Here is a 21,572-nt window from a genome sequence, read left to right on the forward strand (position 1 = left end):
AATTTGATATCCTGTGTCTCCAGGAGACTTGGGCGGCCGAAGATGTCTATCTTGACGGGTATGTTGCCTATAATTGCCATGCCCAGCCATCCAACATGGGGAGAGCCAGTGGTGGAATGGTGATATTGCTTTCTGTGAGGCTACCGGTTCGAGTAAAAATCCACCGGACCGTCGGTCTACACTCTCAGTTGTTGTGGTTACAAAATAGGAATGGGCGAAATGTTTTAGTTATAAACCACTACAACAATGCCTTTAACCACTCAAAAACAGATATGGTTGGTGAACTTGAAGCGGAGGTGGAAAGGCTATATGGGTGCAGTGATGTGCCTTTTGATATTTTGTGGGGCGGAGATTTTAACATTTACATGTGCCCATTTGGTGGCAATAGGGTGTGTGGGCATGGGGATGAGGTGGGGGAAGATCAGACCCACTTTATACATTCGGTTTATGGGGATTCCCTTAACACTTTTATGCTTAAAATGGATTTATGCATTATGTTACCTAGGGTAGACAGCGAGGGTAATTCGGTACCTACCTTTATTGGTAGGAACTGTGCTACGGTTATCGATTACCTCATTGTCTCCACCAGTATTATAGCTCTGTGTTCCTTACCTGTAATAGTAGACCCGGCCCTAAGTGATCATAACTGTTTAACAATGTATCTTTCTTTGTGGGGGGCCAAAGAAAAGGCGTTACATGGTGAAGTGACAGATATAGCTCCACATAGACCTAATGGCCCTAGAATTAAATGGGGTAGGCAAAATGAGGAACATTTACTATGTACTATCGTGTCTGCCTGTATAGACGAGGTGGAATGCTGTCTCGAACCCGAAAAGAATAATGTTGATATTCTAGTTAGTTTCGACATTATTAATAAAAATGTTGCTGAAATTTTAACGGGAAGAAAACCAAAGGGCCCTAGGATTAATGGGGGATGGTTTAACAGAGAATGTACTAAATCCTTACAAAGACTCAAAGCTGCTTTTAAGGGTAAACCCAGAGATAAGGAAGCAGTTAAAACCCTCAGAAGGGAATACACAATTCATCTGAGGGATAGGAAACAGGAACTAAGGGAAGAGGCCTGGAACAATTTGACCAAGGCAGTGGACCTTAAGGATATCAAGCTTTTTTGGTCCACTGTAAATAGTCCCTTCCTCCAAAATGAAGAAGTCCCGGTAATGTCAGCCCAGGTATCTGAGGAACAATGGGTGTCTCATTTTACTAGTATTTTTAACCCCGAAGGACTAGCTGTAGGGGGGGATAGTGAAACCATGGCTTTAACCCCCATACCTCTCAATATCACAGTCTTAGAGGTAGATGCAGCCATTCGGGCCAGTAAGGGGGGAAAGGCGCCGGGCCCGGACGGGGTACCCGTTGACCTTTATAAAGCCGAGATTTCCATTTGGAGCCCATTGTTAACAAAGGTTTTTAATGCAGCTGCGACGATTGCGGCTCCACAGACCTGGGGGGAATCAATTATTATCCCGGTATATAAAAAAGGGGAGAGGGGTGAGGCAAAAAACTATCGCCCGATCTCCCTCCTTACTGCTTCCCTAAAAATTATGAGTAGAGTATTACTGAGTCGTCTAGAGGAATGGGCAGAAGATAAAGGGATCCTTGCAGATTCACAGTATGGATTTCGCAAGGGGTTGGGCACTATAGAACAGTGCATTAACCTAGACCTTATTATATGCAAATATACACGAGCCAAACAAGGCTCGTTGTTTCTTTGTTTTGCCGATCTGTCCAGTGCATTTGACTTGGTTGACCATGGTCTTCTGTGGTCAACCTTGTTGGACATGGGTGCCCCTCAAGATATTATTTATTTCCTGGCCCAACTTTATAGGAACCTGACAGCCAAGATACGATACGGGCAATCGGGGGAGTGTACCCCCAGTGTTAAAATAGGATCCGGAATTAGGCAGGGATGCGTCCTTGCACCTCTCCTTTTCTCCCTTTTTATTAATGCAATTGAGTCGGAACTACGGTCCACCAGTGCAGATGCACCGACTGCTGGTGGCTTGTCCATCCCAATATTGCTTTATGCGGATGACGCGGTTCTGCTCTCACAAACCCCCTTAGGGTTGCAAAAACTTATGAATAAATTTGCAGATTTTATTAAGGGGAGAAAATTAAAAATTAATAATTCAAAAACTTTTATAATGCCCTGTGGGAAGAAAATTAAGAACCTAAGGCCCTTTACAGTTATGGACCAAACCATAAAAGTGGTGTACAAATTTTGTTATTTGGGTATCACTTTTAATAGTGGGGGGATGTGGACTTCCGAAATGATCAATGTAAGAGCCAAAATGGCCAAGTGTTCTTTTGGCCTATTTAGGTTTGCATCCAAGCTAGGCTCAAGACGGATACTAGACATGTTGTATTTATATCAACATAAATGTGTTGCTCTGGCCCTATATGGTTCAGGAGTGTGGGGCCATTGTAATAACAACATGCTCCAGGTTGAGGAGAACAAATTCGTCAAAAAACTCCTTTGTTTACCATCTTCTTCCTCAACAAAGCTGATCCATCAAGAGTCTGGTCTAGAACATCTATCTGACTTGATCAGACTAAGACCCCTGTTAGTATGGAGATCTATTTGGTCTAAGGAACAGACTGGCTTTACAAGAAAGATAATCTCTTATTGTCTTTACTTGGATAAATGTTCCCGCATCCCGTGGCTTAACTATATTATCCGAACATTTGATGATGTTTTTAATTTTAGGGTCTGTGATAACCCTTCTTGTGTTTTAGATATCACGAAGAGTGAGATTAAACATGAATTTTTGAGGGTTAGCATGATGAAGCGTAACGCAGCTACTGTTCAGTTCTCCTCACATGTTTTTTATGACAGATATAATAAGGAAGAAATGGGGCCCCCAGGATACCTTAAATTGGTTACTATCCGTTCCCACCAATTTGTGTTGACAAGACTCCGGATGGGGATTGTTCATTTGCTTGTTGCGTATCCTGTAATGAAGACTTATACTACCGCCCCCTGTCCGTGTGACGGGACTACAAAACAAAGTACGGAGCATTTTTTACTGTTATGCCCTCTTTATCTCCATCTTCGAAAAGTATATCTGAAACCGCTTTTTAAAAAATATAATGTATCCAATATTGTTTCGGCCATGGGGCTTTTATTTGGACTTAATTCACAGGACATCTGTTTTTTTACTGCTGTATATATTTTAAAATCGATATGTCTGAGGAAAAGCACCATTTTCATGACATGTGATTAATTTAAAACTTGCTGAATCCTCATGTTTTTATATTTATGTATGTATGTACTTTTATGATTATTAATTAATGATCGAATAAAGTTTTTGAATTGAATTGACTGCCTGACCCTACACACCCAGACCTCAATGCTCACCTGCCGCCACTGGCGTGTCTCCAAGAGGGCCCACCACGTGCCGGAGCAACCTCCTCAGCCGTCGCTGGATTCCGCAGCACAGGCCCCCAGCGCATCTTGCTGCACCGCGCTGAGGAGTAATGTCTGTACAGCCAGCTGCCTTTGGCGTACACGCGGTCCAGCCGATCTCACAATTCAAATCGGGTCTTGATTGCCAGGATAGCGTATCGAGGCCACGTATCATCGCAGGCTGCACACCCGCTCATCTCTGGTGGCACTAACTCAGTGCAGCTCAAGTCATCGCCACGTGGCGGGAGGCTCGTGTCAGCCAAAATACCTCGGCTGCCACCAACTCTGTGCACCTCAAGTCATAGTCACATGGCAGGAGGCCAGTGTACGGCAAAGTGCTTCCACTGCCACCATCTCTGTGCACCTCAACTCATCGCGGCGTTGCGGGAGGCCCATGTCGGTCAAAGTGCCTCGGCTGCCACCAACATAATAAGCACACAGATACACCCAGATAGAGAGTGGAAATGGCGTTGAGCACGTGCGCCCGGCCCTTTTTATTGGCAGGGTCACATGTCCTCTGACGCCTGTGCTGTATGGGTGTGGTGTGGATGAAAAGCAGCCGTGAGGGAGTGGCTGTGGCATGCTGACAACTAGACCTGTGATCGGCAGATCACTACAGGGAAGACCTGGGACATGTAGCGTTGTAGTTCCCTCCCTGTAAGCGTAAGCAGAGTGGGCTGGCTGAAACGTGCATTCTTCATGACTTTACCATTATGGCGGTTTGAATCCGCACACCCAGCGAGATAGGTACCAGATGGGTGCACGACTCCACTTTTTCTCAACAAAAAATATATATATTAATATTTAAGAAAACAAAAGACATTATATTATTTTGATAACAAACAACAACAAAAAACGTGCTCTTGTGTGTCTTTTTAAAAATCCGGAGATTACTATTAAAATTATCTCGGAGATGAAGTCCTTTTATGATTATTTCGAGGTCCCATCGAAGGATCTGAATTATTACCTTGGTGAATTTGGTATTTCTACCGTGGATGCCTTACACCAATTTTGATGAGTGAAAAAAGACTAGATGATAACGCAGTCTTCTAAATTGTGTAATACTAAAAAGGGATGATAAAAATTCTTAAACTCAAATTTTGCTGTATTATTATCAACACAGCAGTTTGAGTCATACCACATTAAGGTGTTAGGAAAGACAACTTATTAATTGTGTCCTGATGAAGGTGGTTGTATAATCATTTTGTTACCACTGAAACGCGCCTACGCCATATTTACTGAGGTTATATCCAAGGAACTCGTATGGTCCAACATAATTAATGCACAGTGGACCTTTGTGATTGATTCCGGTTGGAATAACCAATTGATGATATTTTTAATGTTTCACATGCCAATTTTCTCTCCAAATTATTGTGTTTATATATATGTATTTGTTATATAAAATTCGATACAAGCGTTTTTAAATTTGATCAAGAAAAAAAATGTTTATGATAAGTTGTTTACAATAATAAAAAACATGCTTTTTTAACTGACTGTGGTATAGATATATCTCCATACAACTGTTTTTTGGGTTCATGTCAAGTATTGTGTGTAGTATAAGTATGATTGTGTAGTTTATGTCTAAACAATTGAGAGTGATGTACGTAACATCCGATTTGGTCCAAGAGAGCTCATTTTGATCATTAAATAAATATATCTAACCAATACTCTCAGACAGACCTCTTCATCCATCGGTCTATTATTGTGTCATTCGTATTTTTATTTTTTTCACCTACAGCATGGGGGCAGTGGATACCCATTGGCTGATTTCACCATGAGTGGCAGCATTCTTCTCTTTCACAAGGGATACATCCATGCATAAAGTAGTTCACTTCAATGCTAGGGTGTACTAAGACAATATGTATTTTTTGCCCACAAAAATATTTTTGCTTTTATCCAACGTTTTGTTTAGGTTAATGAGGGCGTGGCAGCTTCCCCAACAATAAAGATTTGCATAAACCATGAGAAAACAAAACAAAAATTGACAAAGCCAAAAGCATGGCAGCCACAATCAGATCTGTTGGCTTTGCCAGTGCTTGTTTATGAATGTTGGTAGATTAATCCACAGTTTGGGTGGCCGAGGATTGATGCCATAACACATAAAAAGAAATAAGCTGTATTTGAAATCTGTGGCTTTATTGCCTACCATATGTGCTAATGAAGCAACTGAGAGGCATCACAACATTACTAGGAGGAAAACAATCGACTTTCCAACCTGTTGATGCTACCAATCAGTGTCCCCAGATGCTTCTTTGATCTTAGCACCCAAGCATATGAACAGGTGGGTGTATGTTTTTAGGGTGTGGTGTAACCAATTAACAAGTTTCATGTTGGAACAGGAAGCCCAGTAAGGTAATAACCACTTTAAAGAGGAGTTTTAATTCAAAGGTACAGGTCACACCATCCCTCATTTGAAGTATTATGTAAAGTTTGTCTTTGTGTTTATTTTTGTTTAAGGGAGTAGAGACTACACCTTAGAGCATTTTCTTTTTCTTGGCAGAAAATGATCCACCTTACGACATGGAATCACCCATAAAGTTATTACCCCAAACTCAGCATTTGAACTTCCTCACAAAAGCTGTGAAACAGGTTACTGCAGTTTATGGTGCTCACAGGACCATGTTTAAAATCAATAAAGGCAAGTGGCGAAAATAGGCTGCCAAATTATTAGGTAAAGGGAAGGAATTTATGGATGTGTCGTATTTGCCACGTAATCCTTCATCTGTAGCATCATTTGCAGATTTTATACAAAAAAATTAATTTTGCTCAAACAGCTTAAAAGTTAACTAAAAGTGGGAGGCCCTTGGAAAAATCAACTAGCCACCTCCCTGTTGCCTATTGCTGTATTTAAGTATTACAGTATTAATAATGACACTGCACGTTTCCCCAGACAGGGGTAACTTGTGAAAAAAGATAAAATATTGCAGTAATACTGCCACAAGATGTGCCACACTATGCCACGTCATTTGCATTTGTTTGCTGTATATCCTCCAGTGCAGGAAATTAGGGTGAACACTCCTGATCCCAGTTCTGGTAGCTATTTCTGAGCTGAATCTGGCATTCCTCAGACCCAGTGAAATATGCTGAATTTGACCTTTTCTATTCTGGCACAGGGACACAATCCAGCATTGCCTGCATGTTGTCTGCTTTCTGTTTGGAGCAACAACCTGAAGGGGATGAGGGAGCTTTATTATTTTCACTTCCAACTGGGCAGCAAACAAAGGCCTGATTTAAAGGTCCATCAGCCCTTTTTTTATTCAAGCATCATACTGGTAATGCGCCATCTGGAACCTAACACCCACACGCCAATGCAATAGAAGACAACAATGACACACAGCTTAGCACTTCACAGGTACTAGAGAGAAACTATGATTCAGAGGCAAGTTTTGAATTTGTTGAACCCCTTCTATGCAAGAGATGTGCATGCACTCAAAGAATGCCAGATGCATCTATGTCAGTGGCGGCTCCTCTGCTAAAGCGGAGGAGCGTCGCCCCACTAAACAAAAGGAAAAATAAAATGATAATAACTTTTGTTATTATCATTTTATATTTCCTATATAATTCAGTGGCTCTCGGGCGGGGCGGGCTGGGAAAAGCAGAGTAGGGAGAGGAGTGGTTTTCACTCCTGAAATGCGCAGGACTGCTCTCGGGCCTCGCAAGCAGTCCGCCACACTTTGTATGTCCCCCGCCAGGCTGACTTACACAGCCTGGTGAGGAACATGCAAACCATCCCAGTCCCTGTCAAAATGCCGATTCACAGCGCTCAGACCAATAACAACGCTGCATTGCAGTTTTGTGATTGGCTATGGGGAGGCAAGAGGGCGGGTACTACCTGCTGCCGGCTGGGACTGCAGGAAGGAGAGGAGGTGGCCATTTCAGGTAAGTGTGTTTTTTTTAAAAGTTTTCTTTTTTTGTCGTCCCCCGAGCTCCCCACCTCACCACCCGGGTCCAGTAGAAGCCGCTACTGATCTATGTGTAGGAGTAATGTTACAAACAGTGATTTAAATGGCACTTATTTATTTACTTTTAATACTTTTTTAGAGTTACTTGTCTCAGTGTACTCTGTGAGACTATTGTACACAGAGAGATAATTTACACAAGTGCATGAATCAATGTACACAAAATGTTACATAAGACAATAAGGGTTATAAGGTGTTGGAATCACATATCGTTCATACTTGTAGGCATTATATGTCAAGAGTGCATGGCTGGGATAAAAACAGTCAGGATTTAAAACGTAACACAGTGATTGGGGTTGTCTGTACTAACAAGACTTTATTAAGACCCAAAGGGAGTCTTGTTTGCAAACTTAGAATAACAACAGATTGAGGTAAAAACAACCATGATCTAGATCCATGACATGCAGTTTGTATGTAGCTCCCTAATCCTGGTTCATAGCTCACTGTGCTATTAGAAGGATTGCAATTTATGAACTGTAAATAACAAAAGACTCTGTGTCAAAAGCAGGAACCCATTTACCTAAACAAGGTGCCTTTCAGCATACACGTGAACCCTCCTTGCTATGTTATGACTCAAAATTATGATTGGACAAACCACAGAACTCTCCTGGGACTGCATGCATAACCAGAGTTATCTTGCATTATTGTAATCCCCTGAAAATTGAAGTGTACACGACGATATAAGATAGTTTAAAATGCAACCATTTTGTGATCAGTCAAGGAAGTTAGATTAGACTGAATGTCACATTTGTCCTTATTGCCAATTTCAATTCAGCAGATCAAAATAAAATGTAAAAGTAGAGGTGGGCAGGCCACTGAAAGCACTGGGAACCACAACCGGCCCTGGCAAAGTTCTCGGCCAACCAGCCCCACGGGGTGGGGTGGGGGGGGGGGGGTGCCGCTCTTAGCCACGGCCGGTTGACTGAAAGTTCCAGCCAGGCTCAATCCTAAAGCCTTGCTCTGGCTCAGCTCGAGATCCTGCTGGAACCTCGCGCCCATAACAAGCATAGCTTTCAGGTGTCTTATGCCTGCCTCCCTCCCTCTACCCAGGATTTGACAATACGATCAGAGCAGCCATCTGTGAAACTGGAGATCAAGGTTTGAGACTCAGGGCCGGCTCAACATCATGTGATTCTGCGCCAATCCCTTAATCACTGCATGCCTATAAACAATGCATGTGACCTTGTGTAATGTAACTGGTGCTCATGTAAAGTGCTCAGCCAATTTGCACTGTATTTAAAAACAGCAGAAAATGAAATGAGGTAAAAACAATGCATTAACACCAGGAAAGACAAAAAGGTATGCATTTTCAGCTGATTTGCATAAAGTGGAACCAGAAAGCCTGGATAAATAGTGACTTCCCTGCTTAAATTGTGTGACCTTGGGCAAATATTTTATTTCACCAAAACTCTTTTTTCTTTACTATCATGGATGAAAGTGCTTTTATATATGTGAGTTCAGACAACCAGTTGTACAGAATTATCACTTTTAAAACGTATTTCTCAGTATAGTGATATAATGTGCAGTATTAATATTAAAGCTTCCGTGTGTTAAAAAAAAATGCACTTTTTGGATTTTTGAGGGCTGTATCATAATTTAGTTTGATATTTGTTGGATGATTTACGTAACAAATATTTTCAGGGCTCGCCTTCTGAACAGGCTCTAAGATCTGAGATAGATCCTTGGTTCGGCTCTGGCTTTGCTCCCCCTGGTAATTTGTTTGCTCGCCCACCGCTATGTATTAGTTGACTGTCAGACTCCACTTTTTATGACTGAACCCCTAGTGACTCCACCCCCTTTCCTCTGCCACACATTGAGCCCATTTTATGAATTCCCTGAGTAAATGCTTTCTAATTCCAGGACTGTCAGTGGCCCTGCTTATAGTTTTCTTTTAGGAGAAATTAATCATAGATGTCAGACTATGCAAAATCAGCCTTATACAACCAAAAATGGCAATATTGTTCTTTCTCGAAAATGTATGCCTGTTTGCCCAATTTTAAACATTTGGTTATTCTTGCTATTTTCAATTCTTTTTACGTTTGGATGTTAGTTCCAGACCCCAGTAAGTGGTTATTGCAAATATATCACATAATGCTGACAAACTTATTGGCCTCTCAGAATTCGATCCCTTCATATTAGTGTTTATTTACTAGTGCAATGGTGCAATGGCGACTCCTCTTGTAAAGTGCTCTGGAAAGCGCTATAGAAAACTATAATTAGGTCAACTAGGTGCCTAGTTAGGGGTGTACTCAGTGTGATTATTGCATGCACCAACACTTGCATTTCTATATTTTCATGCACAGGCCTCAAAAGAACAAAAAATCGTTTTTATGGTCTCCGTCCACTGAATCAAACATACATCATAACTTTTTCTCATCCTGCTCTATAAAACTCGGCTGAAGCAAAGGGTAACAGTTATTGGTATGTGTTGTGATCACATTTCCTCCAATGTCATGAAAACATTGATATTGCATCATGAAAAGTAGGACTGTCAGGCGACAAAGACACTATCCAAAGTATAGTGGAAAACATTGTGAGCTGATTACACTTGTGAAACCGAAGGAAGAACACAAAATAGCCACACGAAAGAAAATTAAGGGGCATATCAGCAAGGCGAGGCGATATTTTTATCGCTGCTTTTGCGGCCGTTTTCAGCCGAAAAGCGGCGATATTTTTATCGCCTAATTAGCAAGCTTGCGTTAGCGTAAGAATTCCTAACGCCCAGCTTTGCATCTCTAATGAGATGCAAAGTGGGCGTTCCTGACCTGACATGACAGGAGAAATGTTGCTAAGCGACATTTCTCTTATCATCAAGCCCCACGCTATGAAGCATAGCAACAAGACTGTTATCGCTACTTTCCTTACGCCTGCTTCAGGACTGACTTAGCCATGATATCCTATGGAAGGTGGATATCATGGCTAAGTTTGTGAGGCCCTATCAACAAGCTAACGCTACATTGCGTGAGATTATCGCTGGGTTTCCAGCGATAATCTCACGTTAGGCAGTTAGCTTGAGGATTCTTATCGCTTTTGAGATAAGCATTGTTAATAGCACGCTATCTCAGCGATAAAAATCCACGCTAGCCGGCGATAATTATCTTAGCGCTAAGTGCGCTTAGCGATAATTATCGCCGGTTGTTGCTGATATGCCCCTAACTTCGTGGCCTGGATAGAGGGAGGAAATACAGAGCGAGTTCATTTCTCATTCGAAAGCGTTGCCCGAAGGCTAACAGGATGCAGGACTGCCGTGCCCAGATGCAGGGGGACCGTCCCAGCCTTTTACGGCTCTCCCTGAATACAACATTCTTTGTAGTAACCGGGCGGCGCCATTTTCGTTGTCCTTGTTTGTGTGAATATGACCCTCGGCTCATGTCAGCCTCTGGAGAATACTGGGTGTGTTTGTGACGAACCAGTAAAGAAATGGATTCCTCGAATCTGGGCCATGCCGACCCTGTAAACAGTCCCGCCCCAGGCACGTCCTTGCTAAATAGCCATCTCCCCTTTCACGGAAGACTCCTGCGGCAGTCTCTGGCCTTTCGGCAGGCGCGAGCGACAATGGATGCAATGACCTGTCATGAAGGAAATGGAATCTCCCTTGCAAAGGCCTCACTCCTTATTTAATGGTCGAAGGATGCTCATGGGCTAAGGGCTTGGTTACATTATACACAATTAAACGCAGCACAGAAGGCCGACCAGCCCCCTCGAGCTGTCCATTCTCCTTGAGTGTTGTGAAAACGCCTTTAAGATCCATTTAGTTTCATGAGAACATAAAGGGTGCACACGCTCTCCTGGACACATAATATGTGCGCCATAACAAGTGCTTTTGAACCTTATGATTGCCTCTGTAGAAAGTAATGACGAGTGACAACTGCAAACGGCATTTGCACTCATTTACCAATATTGTATATATTTTTTCGTTTTGCACAGGCAAACCACCATAGGGCCAAAAGGGAGGGGAAGGGCAAATAAACAATTGTTAATGCCTGATTTAATTAACGCAGCAAACACAAGGAGATGATGGACAGAGCGCTGTTCAGACACTCACCCCCAGTCACAGATCTGGGTTGAATCCATCATTGTTCTTTAGCTCACCACCCACCCCAGTTCAGACCCAGCTTTATGGAAGTAGTCTGACCCAGTGCCTCATGGGATCAGTCCAGCCCGAACTGCCAAGCCAGGTCTTCCCTGGACCGAAAACAAGCATCCTGGGCCCGGTTTCGGGGTAACACCCCTCATCAGCCAGGCTAGCTTGAATCCAGTGGCAAAGGGAGTAAGGGACACACGTCTGGGCATACCCTGCCAATTTAGGGGAAACAAAGCAAACACAAGGAGATGATGGTGGCGAAGTCAGCTAAAGAATGATGATGGATTCAACCCAGATCTGTGACTGGGGATGAGTGTCTGAAAAGATCCAGCGCTCTGTCCATCATCTCCTTGTGTTTGATTTAATTAACAGCTGGCCCACCCTTATATAATACAACAATAATCTAGAATACAACAATAATCTAGGGGCTTATTTATGAGGCAATTTGTGTCGCTCTTGCACCACACAACATGGTGCAAGAGTGATGCAAACCATAAGACAGATTTTGGAAGCCACTCAAAGCCGCTTTGCGTTACTCTGAGTGTCTCCAAAAAGCTGGAGTAATGCAACACAGTGCAAATCGCTCTGTTGTGTTACTTTGCTCTTGGAAGGTATTCCATTGGCGTTGCGTGGGTGTCCCCATGCAACTCACAAGGTTTTTTGACGCATTCCCAAATTCACAAGAACTTGTAAACTTGGGAATGTGCACAAATCTCACACCTTCTCAGGGGAGGCGTAACTAAGAGAAATATCTCTATTTCTACCTCTTTCTGCAGAAAAAGGGAACATGCCTCCCAGGATTATTTATGTGCAGGAAGGTGCCCCTTCCTTCACAAAAACAATCCTGCATGCAACATAGGCACCGTTGCACCATGGTGCAAGGCGGCCTGCATTGGCGCTAGGCTTCCAAAAGGGCACCAGTGCAGGGTGGAGGACAGGAATTCACTGTATTGTCTTAAATACGGCACATTCCTTACCTTTCACGCAGTGAAGCACAGCAAGATGACTTGTTGCATTGCACTGTGTGACTTCCCCAAAAATAGGCTCCCGATTGTCCTGTCTCTCTTATGTTCTTGTTTCACACTCGAAGTCAACCCAGAATAGAGACAGACAACCGCAGTTAAGGTCAACATACTATTCATGTTATGTTATTTCATTTAGTAGTTTTAATATAACTATACTAAACTCACACAGAGGTGATGAAACAATGATCACAAAAGATCAATTTATAAAAATATCATTTTACAGTATCAGGGTACAAAAAGGACAGGGAAAGTCAGTCGTTTAAAAGAAGGTTCACATAATAAGAGCATCGCATTTATAGGCAGGAGGAGGATGCATAGATTGTATGTCAGTGATCAGCATGTGTCGAAATCAGGCTTAGGCATTGATGGGTAGAACCTTGCAAGATGAGTGTACCTAAATCAGGGGAGAGAAGGGGACTTGAGCAAGGATGAAAGCTATACAAAGTTAACAGTGAAAATAAAAGAGAAGCATTAAGCATTTGGAGTGGCTGAGCCTATCTCAGCATTAGATACATGGTATATTATAAATAATCCAAAATGTTTATAATCCCACAAGCACTCGCAACATTTATTTTACTGTACTCTATAATTGAACCTAATCATTGAGTTCTTAGTATTTTCTGTACAATCGACAGTGAGGACCACTGATCACCGGACTCCAATATTCTAATATCTAGCATGTTCCCTTCTTGGGGTAGGTGTCATCTCTTTCATTGTACAGCAATTAAGCTTGGCGAACAACCTTGCACCTTGTTCCACATTGGTTTATCATTTATATTCAATAAACATAATCTTATGAATAAAGAGTTAACACATGTTAGAAATGGGGGTCTCTAGTTGTCAGGTTCGTACCCTGTCCAAGTAAATGTAAAAATTAAATGTAAATTTGATACTTGTATAGCGCACTCCTCACCCGCAAGGGTCTCAAGTCGCTTGTACGAATACTGCTGTGGAACCCATCCTGGCTTTCCCTGTGAGGCTTCCACTCCTGGGCACCCCCAAGGTGGAGGCCAGGCATCCTTGGCGCTGTGGGGACCGTTGTGGAGATTAAGCAAGCTATTGCCCAGAGTTGGACTCCATGATTGGAATAGGCACCGAGGCGAGAATTATCAGGTCTGTGGAATTTTTGAGTCTAAGACCCGCCGAGGGAGGAAATTGAACCCTGGTCCCAGGCTAGACCTCTGCATCAGGGTCTGCCGCTCTAATCATTGAGCCACACTTCTCCACTACAAGTAGAGACCTTTCCTTCTAGTCAGGGTAAGGGGATTTACACCTCTAAAATAACTCCTACTCAACCCCTTGGTAGCTTGCCACGAGCAGTCAGGCTTATCTTAGAGGCAATGTGTACAGCATTTGCACATAACACACAAACTGTAAAAGGACAGCACACCAGTTTTATAAAAATAGCCAATATTTATCTGTGGAAAACAAAACCAAAACGATCAAAATTCAACATACAGTAATAAAGATATGAAACTTGCAGAAATAGACTTAAAATACAGTTCCTTGAAGTTTATAGCTCTGTCCGGGGCTATCACGGCATCGTGAACAAAGAAATTCAGAAGTACAGGCCAACTGTGAGGTTGAAGGCCAGCTACAGTGTCGGAAAGACCCGCCAAGAGTAACTTGGAAATGCGGGGTGTCGTGGACCTTGCGATGAGATCCGAAAAGGAGGTATCATCGGCAGACGTTATCAGGCATCGGCAGGCATTGGTTCTGGAGGTCAGTCCAGGAGTTGTCTGGCCCTTGAAGTCACATGCGTTGCAGATCGCACTCCACAAGCCTGAAGTCAGGAGTGCTGGCGTAGATAGCGTCGGGACAGCGATGAGAAGTGGGACAATGCGATGAGTGGTGCCCACAGGTCACGATGCAGGCAGCGGCTCGGTGACGGTGTCCAGCATTATCAGTGAGACCTAGGCTGCGGTGTGAAGCAGGGCGATGCAATGTACGGTGTCCACAGGTCACGATGCAGGCTGCGGCATCCTAGTTGCTGAAGTGCTGTCGTCGGTAGGACTAATGTTGCGATGCAAAATAGGGAAATGCATTGTGCGGTGCCCACAGGTCGTGGTGGAAGCAGCGGCGCCCTTTGACAATGCTGGAGTCGATGGTGCCGATGTCAGCGGACCAGAGCTGCAGTGTGGGATGGGGTGATGCTTTGTGTACCTCACGAGCGGTGTCCACAGGCCACGGTGGTGTCAGCAGCTTTGCTGTCAGTATGGAGCGGCATCATCGGTGAGGCCAGGTGGCGATGTGAAGCACGGCAATACGAAGTGCGTTACCCACAGGTCACGGTGGTAGCAGTAGCTCGGTGACAGTGTCAGCCGGTAAATTCGAAGAGACCAGGGTTGCGATCCAAAGCGGGGCAATGTGCTCTGTGGGGCCTTCAGGTCAAAGAGCCGGCAGCTGCGTCGTGAACAGCATCATAGTAGTTTTTCTTCTGTTTCAGCACAAAACACACAGTTCCCAGTGCTGTTGGCAGATGAACTTGAAGTCTTTGATGTTCTGGAGACTTCCAACATGAGGCAGGCTCTACTTCAAGCCCTTGGAGAAACTCAGGAAATTAACTGCAGAAAGGTCAGTCCAGTTCTTTCACTGTTCAAGACAGATGCAGTGACTGCAGGCCAACCCAACAAAGCAACACACAGGAAATGTGCAGTACTCCTCCTGGCAGCTCATCCAGCTCCTCGTCTAGGCAGGTCCCTTAGTCCAAAAGAGTTCTAAAATTCAGGGGCTTTAGGTCTAATACTTATACCCCTTTTTCCATTTGAGGTCTTTCTGCAAAAAGTCTCTCTGGCTCAGCAAAACTAGTTCTGTCCTTCTGGGCCTGCCACTCTACAGGGGGTGGAGACAACATTATGCTGAGCAGCCGTAGCCTATTCAGGTGTTAATAACAACTCCTCCCACCACTCTAGCCCAGGATGGCCTATCAGCATATACAGAGCACACCTTAACTCGCTTAGTGTGAGTGGCTGGAGTTAAAGCACAAACAGCCCTTGACAATCCAAAACCAGACGATGAATCCACAAGCAGGCAGAGACACACAGGATGGTTAAGCAAGAAAATGCCCACTTTCTAAAAGTGGCATTTTCAATCATACAGTTTAAAAAACACCTTTATAAAAAGATGTGTTATTACATTTTGAGCTCAGGGAACTTAAACTACATTCCTCTATCTTTTCCCAATTGAAAGTTACACTTGTAAAGTGTTACAAGGCAGCCTTTTAATAGTGAAAAACGAAATACATAGTAAAAACAGAAGGTTAGAAAGCAAAAAGACAGGGGAAGCACGCCAAAAGATGCCAGGTCTACAACATGTTTTCCGATTTGTTTGATTTTCTTTGATATGAATAAATGTTTCATTGCGAAATTAATACAATGACAATAATCAAAGTGCAGTTTAACAACCTACTTCCAAATTTCAACCTCTACTGCAAGACCTTGTCCAGGGGGTTTTACGAATAACTCACAAACGACAGATTCCAAAGACTTAGTCAATGATTTGCAAATAATCACGAGGATTTATTTTGCAGAACGTTATGGCACAAGTATGTTAATTTCTTGACACATATGAAAATGGAAGGAGTAGGAAATAAACCAGAAACGGTTCAGTTTATGAAATTATGTATACCTGCTGGTAGAAATTGTGGTCCTGTAATCCCTGAAAACATGTTTAAATTGGAAAAGTGTTTTAGATTGAAATAGTATTTTGAAGAACAGAATAAGTTCATTTGTGTATTCATCCCTGGAAAAAACCACACACACACACATTAGCCAGAAGTAAGGATATTGAACCTTTTTTTTAGATGTTTTCATGAAAGTTTTAACATCGGCTTATACTAAGTGCACACTGGTTGGGAAGAAAATAATGTTCCTAGTGTGTGACTCTTATATGGTACAGAATACTTGTAATATGGAGAAAATCTAGTGGGAGTCAACCATAGAGGCAAATAACACCAGCACTGTTTTTGGCACAGGTGATGTGTCTGAATTGTTTTGGGAGTTTTTGTGAATGTTCTCACCTTAGTGACAAATTACAAATTGTTAAGGATTTTGAAACATTTAAAACAGTGGAAAATAGTAACTAGGGCCTAGAAGGGCAATGCAAGCAGGGGACAGTGGCTGTCTAGTGTTGCTCTTCTTCTGGGATTTAGTTATTGTTTTTTTTTTACAGATTTTGAATCAAGTACCAAGCATGCCTGACTTGAATCTGACTGTCACCGGGCCATGTGGGCCTCTTGTAGGGATTGGTCTACTCAATTAATTTCTACATTTCACTAGAATGCTCTATTGGGTATGGGATGGGAAGGGGACACTAGGGGAATGGGGGTCGGTGCCTGTGGTCATTTAGGGAGTAGGCAGGTTCTTGTTATGATCCTGGTGATGCAATCACAGCGTATTTTGTTAGAGTTACCAGTAGCTCACGAGCTACTCTTTGGAGAAGCCTGGGGTAGGGAGTATCGCTCTGACCATGCTCAGCATGAATCCACACCCACTTCCCATGCCCCGCCGGAAGACTCTCCATGGATAGTAAAACACTAAGGGGCCCAAGGCCCTGCCCAGATCCAGATCCCACGCCTTCCAAAGCCACTTTACCATATTTCAGAGAGGGATTTTTATTTTAAATTTGGCAGGGCTCTGATTGCTGTGCTTTTGCCTCAACTTTCCCTAATGTGGGTTGCTTCAGGAAAATATTAGTAAGGAACAAACACAGGAAACCAGAAGGAATAAGGGTTACAGACCCGCTGATCTTCTCCCATCTATCTATTCAGTTGGTCGTTATGATGATCAGAAGTTGTTAGTACTTGAGACCCGCTCGGGTGAGTAGCTGCACTTAATAAACCCATGATTGCTTGATTGAGTTCTTTGAATCTGAACTGGCAAGAAGGATGAGGGAGCATCTCAATGGAGACAATGCTAGTATCACTTCAAAATCAATTTTTCACTTTTTATGCAAAGAAAGCGAAATCACATTCAAGTGTCAGCAAAACAACAGTTCCTACAGGACATCAGTGGAAAGCCTCAAGAGTCACTGCATCCTCTGATCCCTTCATCGGGCAACAGCACCTGTACAACCACTTAGATCTATTTAAATCTATACTTGCGCTGGTAGGATTGCAGCAAACTTGGTTTGGTATAGGTCAAATCATGGCAACATTGTAATATGCGTAGCCTGTAAAGCAGATGAGTGGGATAGGTAGCAAGTGTCACAATATGATACTCGAGGCAAAGGACTCACGTGGAGAATCATTGGGCACCAAAAATCCAAACGCGTCATGAGCAGCAACAAGATGGAGCAGCAGATGTGACTTCTCATTAAACAGGATGACAAATAAGTTGCCAAATAAGCCAAAGCCTAGGCTTTTTCAGATGTTACTCCACCAAACCTTAGAGTATATATATGCAACCTCGGGGTTGCACTAACTTAGGACCTCAACTATCTACAAGCCTCATCAGTTGTGCTTTTTCTGTCACATCTTCTTTCAGTTCTTGTTTGCCTTCAATAGTGACATCAACAGCGTAGAAGAAGCAAGGGTCACATGTATGAAGGCTTTTTGAGTTCGCAAACGGGACAATTCTCATAATCAGCCCGTTTGCGAATGCAAAAAAGCTTTTCACATGTCATCATCATCATCATCATAAACTTTATTTCGGTCCTCAGACCATAAAAGTGCAAATTCGTACAATTCTTACAGAGATTTGGGTACATAAAAAAATACTTTGATAGTCAGTTAAAAATGTTATTCCATTAATTATTCTAAAAATTGTTAGAAGAATAAAATTAACATAGAAGCGAATATAGTCTAAGCCGACAAAAGCCTATCCCTAAATAAGGGTAAGCGGTGTGGCCCGCGATGCTGGCTTAGTGGTAAAGTTATTACTATGGTTGGAACCAATTAAAAATGACCAATTCCACAATTCCATAAGGGTTAAATAAACAGTTAAAACACCATAAATGGTACTTAAAAGGGCTACACATGAACAAGTGTGATAATATTACATTTTCAACACAGATCTTCTAATTGGCCACATATTACAGAGAAACTTGGCACCTGCGCAAACTACCAACAGGCTAGAGTCAGATTTTAAAATGCGCAATGATTCGCGAAGGCAGCGGATGCCAAAACGTTTCCAGATGGGAGCAAACCATTTTCCTCTCGGACGCTGATACATTGGGCAGGCAAAAAATATGTGACAAATTGACTCAGTTGCAAGGGGACAGCCTGGGCAAGACTGTGATAGAGTAGAAGACTGTTGCCAGGAAGCTGTGAAAGATTTCACAGGGAGAGAACCAAATCTAAATTGCATGTAAAGCTTCCTGTTTTGAGGAATCGCAATAGCCTCCAAGTATTATTCATATGAGCAAGACAATTTAAATTCCATAAACTCCATGGTTAGAAGGCCCCAGGGCGGGTAAGATAAAGAAGACTGAGCCACCTAATTCCAGTATTGTTTCTTGACCAGGTCCTTGTTAGGCTGCCATGCTGGTCCTTGATATCCCATGATCCCTATTGCGGTGAGCAAAGATTTCACTTGGCAGATCCAGCCAATTTTCTTAAAGTGATCTAGTGTACACACTTCAGAGAGGGCGGTAGCATATCGAAGCAGCTCGGGGTGGATTTTAAACGCAACCAAGACAAAAGGGGGTGTAACTTGGACCTCTTGGTGATGGTGGCTCTTCCCAAATGCAGCTTTAGCGGTTGGAATGGGGTACTCTGCAGAAGTGAAGCCAGGGCCCTCAGGAATTAATTCTCAGTGGTCAGGAGGCTGTCCGTCTTTTCAAATCTCCACAGTTCCGTACCATAAAGTGCTGAGCCTACTGTCTTGCAATCATATTTGTAGAGTGGGGCTGCTACTGGTTTGCTATGGAAGGTCCTGTGGTCTTTGGTCAAGGCCTCAGTTAGCTGTCTATGATGGAACATGCTCTTTGATACATGGGGCTTCCAGGACATATCCTTGGAGAAAGTGATCTCCAGATAGTCGAAGGTACTCTCTCCAACGGAACTCCACCCAATGATAGCTTGCATTTATACGTTTTATGGGGGCTCAGCATTAGAAGCTTTGTCTTTGAGGTATTAACCTTTAGGCTTCGGGAATCACAGAAAGCCTTGAAGCAGTCTAAAAGCAGTTGTAGCCCTCTAGGAGTTTTAGAGACTAACAGCAAGTCGTCAGCAAATAACAGTGTTACCACTTCATTACCCCCTAGGGTGGGGGCATCTGTGGAAACGTCTGAACGGTACTGGACTAATCCATTTACAAATAGTGAAAAAAATGTGGGTGCCAATACACAGCTCTGTCGGACCCCTTATTGACTTTAATTGAATCAGTGATCTGACTTCCGTTACCCCAATGAATCGTTGCATAATTAGCCTCATGGAAGCGATTGACAATCGCTAAAACCTTAGGGCCTGCCCATCTCTTTAAGAACACTCAAAAGCTTGTTTTTTGGGACTAGATCGAAAGCGGACCTTAGGTCAATGAAAGCTCCATAGAGGCATCCCTGGCCAATAACCAGCGTCTTCCAGGTCAGTAAGAGGAATCGAAACACCTGATCGACGGTACTTATTTTTTGTCTGAACCCAGCTTGGTATGGGGACAAAATCTTAACAAAAAGTGGAAAGGGTATGCCCAGACGTGGGTCCCTTGCTCTCCATGCCACTGGAATCAAGCTATCCTGGCTGAAGAGGGGTGAAACCCCGAAACCGGTCCTAGGATGCTTGTTTCCAGTCCAGGGAGGACCTGGCTTAGCAGTTCGGGCTGGACTGTTCCCATGAGGCACAGGCTCAAGACTGATTTGCCTATAGCTGGGTTCAAACTGGAACGGCATGGTGAGCAAAAATACGATGGATTTATGCTCAGATCTCTGTAATGGGGTGAATGTAAGACATTGTTCTGCATTCTGTCCATCAACTGTTGTTTTTGCATTTGTCACCCCGAGTGAGAAGGGTATACCCAGACATAGGTCCCTTGCTCTCCATGCCACTGGATTCAAGCTATCCTGGCTGAAGAGGGGTGAAACCCCGAAATCGGTCCTAGGATGCTTGTTTCCAGTCCAGGGAGGACCTGGCTTAGCAGTTCGGGCTGGACTGTTCCCATGAGGCACAGGGTCAAGACTAGTTTGCTTATGGCTGGGTTCAAACTGGAACGGCATGGTGAGCAAAAAATCGATGGATTTAGGCCCAGATCTCTGTACTGGGGTGAATGTATGACATTTTTCTGCATTCTGTCCATCAACTTTTGTTTTTGCATTTGTCACCGCGAGTGGGAAGGGTATGCCCAGACGTGGGTCCCTTGCCCTCCATGCCACTGGAATCAAGCTATCCTGGCTGAAGAGGGGTGAAACCCCAAAACCGGTCCTAGGATGCTTGTTTCCAGTCCAGGGAACACCTGGCTTAGCAGTTCGGGCTGGACTGTTCCCATGAGGCACAGGGTCAAGACTGATTTGCTTATGGCTGGGTTCAAACTGGAACGGCATGGTGAGCAAAAAAACGATGGATTTAGGCCCAGATCTCTGTACTGGGGTGAATGTATGACATTATTCTTCATTCTGTCCATCAACTGTTGTTTTTGCATTTGTCACCCCGAGTGGGACGGGTATGCTCAGACGTGAGTCCCGTGCTCTCCATGCCACTGGAATCAAGCTATCCTGGCTGAAGAGGGGTGAAACCCCGAAACCGGTCCTAGGATGCTTGTTTCCAGTCCAGGGAGGACCTGGCTTAGCAGTTCGGGCTGGACTGTTCCCATGAGGCACAGGCTCAAGACTGATTTGCCTATAGCTGGGTTCAAACTGGAACGGCATGGTGAGCAAAAATACGATGGATTTATGCTCAGATCTCTGTAATGGGGTGAATGTAAGACATTGTTCTGCATTCTGTCCATCAACTGTTGTTTTTGCATTTGTCACCCCGAGTGAGAAGGGTATACCCAGACATAGGTCCCTTGCTCTCCATGCCACTGGATTCAAGCTATCCTGGCTGAAGAGGGGTGAAACCCCGAAATCGGTCCTAGGATGCTTGTTTCCAGTCCAGGGAGGACCTGGCTTAGCAGTTCGGGCTGGACTGTTCCCATGAGGCACAGGGTCAA

Source organism: Triturus cristatus, chromosome 6 (genome assembly GCF_964204655.1).
Source record: "Triturus cristatus chromosome 6, aTriCri1.1, whole genome shotgun sequence".
Classification (NCBI taxonomy): domain Eukaryota; kingdom Metazoa; phylum Chordata; class Amphibia; order Caudata; family Salamandridae; genus Triturus; species Triturus cristatus.